We start from the raw sequence: 8,792 nt of genomic DNA, 5'->3' as shown, positions 1-8,792 counted from the left end.
CAAAGTCAAAGTCTACCTCAAAACCAATGAATCTCCAGGGTATTCCAACCGTCGACACGCCTTATTCATTCCTCCGTGTGTCGCCACAGATCTCTAGCAAGTGGCTTTCGCTGCCTGCACGCCCGACCGCATTTTATTCGTTATGCACTTTTATTTTATTCATTTTTTATGTCACCCATTCAGAAGCAGCAGCAATAACAACCATTAAAAACCAAGTAAAAAATTGCATAAAAATGGCCATATTCAATTTAATTATTATGTGGACGTGTGATGTCCGTGGTGGGTGTGGGGCTGGTGCTTTGGGGGCTTGTCACTTGATTTTCAATGACGCAAACACAAACGCAGCAAAACTTTGGTCTGCTGCATATTTCATTATGCTTTTTAATCAAACAATTGCAAAAGGCCACAACAATGGGACACTGCTGCACTGGGATACTGGGACAGGGTTGCCATGGTTAATGATGCATCATCCCCAGCTCCATCCCCAAGCACACAGGAAGTGGATGATCAGTGGAGGATAATGGCGTAGGCATTGAGGGGTTTATGATTGTCTCCTGAAAATGCGATTATATGACCGAAGAATTATATGGCAGGGGGAAAATAAGCGGTAGATTGTACAGAAACAGTAAAGGATTTATTAATCAAGAACTCTCTCGGTTGGATGTACCACAAACCACATTGTAGAGGTCGTTGCGTAGGCGAGTGGAGGGAAGATGAAATTTGAATGGCGAAGAGCTTTGCGAATAATATACCAAAAATAACAAACCAAACATTAACAGAAGAAATATTTTACAGAATTCCCTCAAACAATTTAAAATCAAACAAACACAAAAAAATACTAGAAAATAGACAATATGACAATTAATAGAGAGTTTTTTACAATTCCCACAATTGAAAAATACTAGAAAATATCAAAACTAAATACCACAAGAAAATATAGATTTGATCAAGAATTTTTGTGGAATCTCCACAGTAAAAAAAAAACTTAAAATGCAAAAACAAAATACTAGAAAATATCAAAATAAAAAATCAAAAATTTTATAGAAAATTTAAGAAAAAAATACCGTATTAGAAAAAAAAAATACCACAATATAAAAAAAAATTCTACACAATTAAATTCTATAGAAAAAGGAAGAAAATAAATAACATTGATAATAATGCATAAATTTCAATAGAAAAATTAAAAATATCTCAATTCGCAGTCCTCCTCTTTAGAACTCGCTCAAAATTTAATCATGCCACCGAAAAAAAGATGCGGCTCCATGCCTCAATCAAAGTTGCATTTGTGATGCTGCTACAAGTATAAATGCCCCATAATGCAGCACTCAGCTGCGGCATGACTGCCAGAGGGGGAGCGACAGCAGCAGAGGTCGCAAGAAGCCAGAAGTGAGCGCGGAAATTGAATTGAAAGACACTACCAGAAGAAAGGCAACAACAACGAGGATATTAAGAGAAGTTTTCACGGAAAACTGGGTGGGGGGTGGGGGGGAAAAGGGAAAGCCAAAATACTTGATGAGGAAACAAGGAATGAATGAAAGAAAATGAAAGAAACCAGAACGGAAACGTAACAAAAACGGAAATCAGCTTGAAATCGCGACACAGCGACACAAGATGTCAATTTCATTACTACAGAAAAAGGACACTAGGAAAAGGGAGACAAAAAAAAACAGGGAAGGACTCATCTGCATAAAAGGGAAATTATTTTTACTATTTTTTTGTACTTTTGCGGAAAAACTGCAATCTGCTTGAACGAAAGTTTCCGCCAGAGAAAAAAAGTGCCGAAAGAAGGATAAATAAATCCTCGGGAAAAACTGCTGAAATGAAGTATTCAAAACAATTTCCGCAATGCACAGGGAAAGCCAGGGAAAACTAGCAGGGAAAATGTCACCAAATTTATGTAAAGTTAACAAAAAGTCAAGCACATAAAATACCGAAGAAAAACTGCGAAAAATATGGAGAGACTCGGAGTCCCACGGAAATAGTTGGAGAACTAAATTAAGCCCCAAAGAAAATGGCATTCCGTTGGAAATATTTGGGAAATGCTCGCAGGAAAACATTAGGAAAATCCCCCCCGCATCCCATGATTAACCCATTGAGGCCGCCGCGGGCTCTCTTTATGCGATGCCCGCCTTCCTATTGTTGTGCGAAAAGTTTTCGACGAGGCAAACCCCCGGAATCTGCCACAAAATGGATGCAGCTGCTGCACCGCTCGCATTCTTTTAGGCTTTTCTTTCAAAAGAGTCCACGGCTCCTAGTGCGCCTAGCAACAGCAGAGAGGCATGCCCCATTTGGGGCACACACATGTGGGTGTTTGTGGGGGAAAAAGTTTGTTGTGGAGGAACATGCTCCATTCCGTATACTTTTTATCAGAGATCCAAGGAAAAGGAACGGGAGACAGGAGTTTATTAAAGGAGGAAGCGCACAAAAGAAGCGCAGAAAGAGGGGGAAGGGGAAGGGGAGGGGCGGCGGGGGAGTGGAAAAGTTGTAAGTGCATTTCCCGCACATAAATGGAAAATTGTTCAATTTATCGGCAAACAACAAAAACACAAACACAAAAGAAAGAAGGAGGAAAGGAAAGGAAAGGAGAGCGAATCGAAGGAATAACTTTTGAAAATTGAAAAAAAGATAAATATTTTCCATGTTTTGTGGTCAACTTGTGGGTTAATCTTAACTCCACAATTGCTGTTATTCCTCCCCTTTTGACCACAGTCCCCCTCTTCACCCATTCCCATCTCATCCATCGAGTAATTGCCACAAATGAGGCTCATGAAATTTGATTTGATTTCCATCGTTTAAGCCACAAAAAGTTAAAAAAGGGAATACCCCATCCGACTGGGCGAATGGGAGGATAACAATCGAAGGACAGCACTTAAGAGGGGGATGGATGCTGGAGGGCTAGGGGTAAGGGTAAAGGTAAGAGAGAGAAAGCGAAGCAACAAAAAAGAGAACTCCAGACGAAGGCAGGAGCAGGTGGGAGGCGGGAGGCGGGAGGCACTGAAGTGAGCATTCGAGGGGAGTCGAGCAGTCGATTGTCCAAATGACATCAATAAAATATTTAAACCCCACAACAAAGCACGCCCCCTGCCACATACCGCCCCGCAAGGGGGGCGAAAGAAGAGAGAAAGCTGAGAACTCCACTTGAGTGGCGCCGAGGATACAACAGGATAAACACGAAGGAAGGAGGATGGGGATTGGGACTACGATGTGGATTCGGGGACGGAAGATGCGGCAGGCAGCAGGGAGACTTCCACTTGAAGCTGCAGCCGAACCGAAGACGATGTTCCTTCCAGGAGGAAGGACTCCTCCTTGTCCTCGTATACTCGTGTCTCGGTTTCGTCTTGACTTTGAAGTGGATTCATCGACGGAATTTGAATTCAATCGCAGGAATCGCTAACCGATTCGCTCCTCCTTCCATTCCCCCTTTCACCCACAGCTGTGGGGTTTTATTGCGGCTTCCCTTTCCCCCTTTCTATTTGCTTTCCCCCCATTTCTTCCCTTTCTATCGCGTGGAATCATTTGTGGCCTCCTGCAAGCGGCTTAGACTCTTGTTAGCAACGTCTTTCATGCTGTTTACGGCTCTCCCCTGCCTCCTGCGGCGGAAGGTCGTCGAAGCAGGGGATGGCGGGGGAGGCAGGGGAGGCAGACATAAGTTTGTTTTGCCATCGCGTTGATCCGCTCTTGGAAACGGGCGTCGGGCAATCAGGAGGGGCAGAAAAGGAGCTGGAGGCAGGGAGGCAGGCAGGACTCCTCATAGATGGGATCCCAGTGATAGGAACAGCAATTGCCGAATGGGAAATCAGTGATAAATGGATAATCGCAGGGGGGAGGAGGGTAGTGCAGGACGCCACTTAAAGGATTCGCCGTTTCTCTGGTTTCCGATTTCTCATAATTTCTCTTGCATTTCCACCGCCCTTCCGTCTCCCAGCCGTTTTCCTTGAGGGAAATTTACATATTTTAATCAGAATCCGAATACGAATCCGAATCAGAGAATTTCCCACTCGATTTCCCCAGAGGCAATCATTCGATTCTCAATTTCTGTTCCACTTTCTCATTGGAGGCGAGGAGATGCCATCTTTCGATTCTCTCGTTTGATCTTTCCACCGCTTCGATGTCCAGCCTCTAGCCTCCAGCCTCCCTCTATCCCCTCCTCCTCCCCCTCCTGCTGCTGGTGCAACATTCTGTGGCATTCTCTGAACTTTAGACCTCTGTTCTAAGCCGCGATGTCAAGCATTTTCCTGGCTGTCAAGTGTCCGCCGAAGGGGCTTAGGCGAGTGCCTGCCACGCGGGAAAATGATAAATGACTCCGGGGTGCAATATTTTGCTTTTCTATTAAATGGTTTTTCTATTAAAAGCACGCTCCTCCCGCTCCTCTCCCACTTCCGTGGGGCAGAGAGTCAATAAAATATCAAATTACCTTTTAATGAGTGGCATCCACTCTCCTCATACCCCCCCTTCTGTGGCACTGGGAAATCATTGGAAAAGTTAAGTGTTTTACAGGCATTTTCCTTGTGTATTTATGTTAATTTGCCATCGAAGGGCAGCCAGGAAGGAGACCAGGAGGAGGAATAGGCACAGGAAATGTGCCACAAATTTAATATAATTATGGGAGCGGGAAACGCGGACTTTAAAGCGGAGGGAAAACCAGTGGGGAAAAGGCCCCAAAGGAAGGCTGAACTCTCGTGGAAAACCAATAATCTGCCTGAGCAAACTTTCTTTGCGGCTGAATTTTCCAAAGAGAAAGAGCAGGAGAGAGAGAGAGAGAGAGAGAGAGGGAGAGCGGGCTAGGGAAAACCCGAAAATGCAATTGGGACATAAATTTCCATTTCCCGGTTCTATGCCCTCGAGGATTCACAGTAATTTAACGCTAAGTTTTCCCCGCCTCAGCCTGGGTTTTCCCCCTAGGAAAGCTCTTCGTTTTTTTTTTTTTTGGCCACAACAAAATAGTAAACATGAAAAACGAAAGAAAAGTCGCGCAAAAGAATTTCTGTGTGCTAAGTGTCCTTCGTCCTGCGTCCTTCGTCTGGCGGTGGTCTCCGGCCGAGATGACCGCGCCCGGCGGAAAACACACACTTTTCCCCTTTCTTTTTCCGGAGGATCTTCAATTTACGTTGCGCTGTGAGTGGTTTTTCTTTGTTTTCCTATTTATCTTTTTTGGCCTCGTTACAGGACGTCCCCTCTGCCCCCCCCCTGGCCCTTGACTCCTCTAGTTTTTCCTCTCCTTTTCTTTTTGGCGGCAATTTAATGCCATCCATAAATACAAATTCAAATGCTGAAAGCTTCGGCTGTTCTTGAACTTCATTTTCCTTGTGGCTTTTCCTCGTGGCCTTTCCCCGTCTGACTTTAATCCTTTGTTGTGCCTTGGCTGCTGCTGCTGCTGCAATTCTATTAGCATCCTGGCAGTATCCTGTGGCCGCCACAATTGCCTATAAATTCCAGCTGTTATCAGGCGCAACCCCTTGCCACTTATTCATGCAACACATTCCGGGGGCCACAGCAGCAGCAGCAGCAGATGCTCTCCTTCGGACCCTCTTTGGCGGCTGCGGGAGTACATTATTTAGCAGTTTTTCACTCTCTCCGCAGCAGAACATAAAACTATCAAAAAGCGAGAGAGTTCAAGCGAAAGTAGGGTATGGCAGGAGCAGGAGGCACGACCAGGGGGGTACCCTGTAAAAGAAAGGTCTAACTCCTTTGTGGAAGGACTCCTTGTATCCCTCCCAAATCAGTGCCATCACTCCCTTTCCTCTTTCGCTTTACAGGGTATCTTCTACAGTCCTTTTCCCATTACAAACGCGGCATTTCTGTGGCAGCATGTCCTTGCACTTGAAGCAACACTCGTTTCCTGCCTGGCAGCAAATGCAATCAACGGGAAAGAAGTACAGCAATGTGGCACGTTCCTCCACGCCAGGCACCACCCCCCTCTCTCGCCCCCCTCACTCCACGGAGAAGGCGCTACAAGTGCCCTCGCGTTTTGTTTTACCGTTGAGTGCAAATTATTTATGCCACATGGGGGAATACTCTCGTACGGCGCCACACCTGGCGGGGCAGCAGGCAATGCAATCAAAGCGAGCGGCAGGCGGCAAGCGGCAGGCGGCATGTGGCAGAGGCAGCAAATAACAAAAGCCACAATGCCACATTGCCACATTGCCACTTTCTACTTTCACTCCAAGTGCAATTCGGTGACTCTTTCGCCCGCTCTTCCCCTCGCTCTCTCGCTCTCTCTTACGGCCCCTCCCTCGTGTCTATCGTTTGGCCCGGAAGTTGAAGTCTTTTGTTTTCATTTCCGTTATTTAATGCAAGTGGCAGCCACAGAGAGCAGTCAGCCCTTGCCGCGTGCCTCCTTCTGTTGTTTTCTTTTTTTTTGCGCTAGGTGCCACAGCTGCCTGCCGCTTCTCGACTAACATAATATATGGAACTCCCCCTAACCCACTTTTCCCCACAATTTTCCCCGCATTTTCATCTGCTTGAAAGTTGGTGGCGGGACGGGGGAGGGAGAGTGGGGAAGCGCACCTTTCAACAACTTTTTAGCGCGACTGCAGAACTTGTTGGCACCTACTTCTGGCTTTCACCCCTCCACCCGCGGCCCCCCCTCCCCCTCCCTAGGAGGTAGCACTTTTCGCGGGGCACAGAATTTGCATTTTACCCCCCAACTCCCTCCCCCCTCACTCACCCTCTGCGGCTGGCTTGTGTTTGTTTTGTTGGCTTTTTGACTGCATTTTGAAAAATGTTTGCATTTTACCTGCGAGAGAGAGAACTCTTTCTCTCTTTCTCGCACCTTTCTCCGGCGCTTTCCTTTCTCTCCTTTCTCCGAAACGAAGTTAACCAGATTTTCATGTGCAGATAATGATTTTCGCTCTATTTGCATGCAGTTTTTCTTCTTTTTTTTTCTTTCGGTGGTCTAACGATTTTCTAGTTATCCTTCGGCTAGAGCAAAAGGACTTCTATTTTTAGTGGCTGCTGGAAATTTATAGCACACTTTTGTGCGCTCAACAAATGAACTTTTCCCCAAGAGGATTCTTTTCGCATAACAGAAAGAAAGTTTAAAGGGAAAGGAAGAAAGAGTTGCCTACTTCTTCGTTCTAGGAATTTCTACAGTCGGGAATGGGGGATTTAAATATCAGTAAATTTATTCAAAGATATGGCATAGACAATGGAATAAATAGCCAATTAATGAATGGGTGGCTAGTGAGTGTTTGAATGGCTATGGAATGATTAGGGATGGCACTTCAATAAATTAATAATAATACCTAAATAATGATAAATAATTAATGATAAATAAATAAAAATAAATAAATAATAATAAAAAAATTCATTAATTAGTTATTATTATTTATTTATCATTAATTATTTATTATTCTTCATTTATTGAAGTACCATCGCCAATCATTCCATAAATAAATAATAATTAATGATAAATAAATAATAAGAAATATTTAATAATAAAATAATAATAATAAAATAATAATAATAAATGGTGGTGCAGGAAGCTCGAATATTAAAGATTTCTCAATCGTATGGCAGGAAATATTTTTAAAAATATAAAATTATTACGAAAAAATTACCTTATTTAATTTTGTTCATAAATTGCATCTTTTTAGACGCTTCTTTGTAGGCTTTCAATCAAGGGACATCTTCATTTGGGGTATTTTTCCTCTGAAATCAATCGAAATAAAGTATAAAATCTTTAGGTTTCTTTTACTTTCAAAAATTATTATTTTATGCCTAAATATCCATCAAATATGTGCAATATATTTTATAAATTATGATCCCATGATGAAAATCCCATAGAAACTCTGTTACCCCATAAATGCCTATAGAAAAAAATCCATTATTAAATGAGTTTTCCCGCAGATAAGCACGAATATCCCCTGAAAAACTGCTACCCTCTAGAGATATATATTCGTTCATAAATAATAAATCCTTTTGGAAAACACTTCACACAGCAGATCTCTCGTGGATTCCATAACCGAAAATCCCGAAAGCCAATTCCTAAGCTTCTTCCAAAACTTTTCTTATACCCCCAACCCCCAACCCCCCTCTCTGGTCGATTGATTGGCTCTCAATTTTGTTGTTGTGTGAGCTGCTTACTTAACCCACTGATGCCCCCGTCGTCTGTCCATCTGCCAACAACTTAACTTTGCAGGGGCTGCCACATGCCACATGCCACAACCCACACTCACACACACACACACACACACAGTGGGAAAACCCAAAGCCACGACGGCCACAAATTGCTTTTTAATAACTCAACTAAGCTGCAGCTCTCTCAAACATGCAACATGCAACACAAACAAGCTTCAACAGGAAGTTAAATGAAGGCAACACCAACTACAACAAAACCAAATACCGAAAACTATTCCCTGCCCCCCACCCCCCACCCTACCAAGATCTGCATTCCCTCTCGAATACTCCATCCTCCAGGATCCACTCCTGCTGCTGCTGCCTATGGGATGATGGCAAATCTCTGTTTCTGAATAGTTTCCCTACCACCGCCCCTCCCCCTTGATTCCAAAAACTTTAAAACTTGAGCAATTTGTGAATTTAGTGCCAAACTTTTGGGCTTGCCTTCAATTTTCCAGTGTATTCTGCCACTTTTTCATTATCGTTTCGGTGTCGAGTGTGGGAAAGCCTGCCCGCCCCCCGTTTTCCAAATCCCATTGCCATTCCGATTGTGTTGTTGTTCTTTCGGTAGCCCGGAAAATGATAAACTGCTTAGACAAATGCCTGAATATTGCCATCATTTTCCCCCCCTCCCGACATTGCGATGCTTTGTGAGCTTTTGGCAGCTTCTCTGC

Source organism: Drosophila pseudoobscura, chromosome 4, assembly GCF_009870125.1.
Source record: "Drosophila pseudoobscura strain MV-25-SWS-2005 chromosome 4, UCI_Dpse_MV25, whole genome shotgun sequence".
Lineage (NCBI taxonomy): Eukaryota > Metazoa > Arthropoda > Insecta > Diptera > Drosophilidae > Drosophila > Drosophila pseudoobscura.
This window is presented reverse-complemented; position numbering follows the sequence as displayed.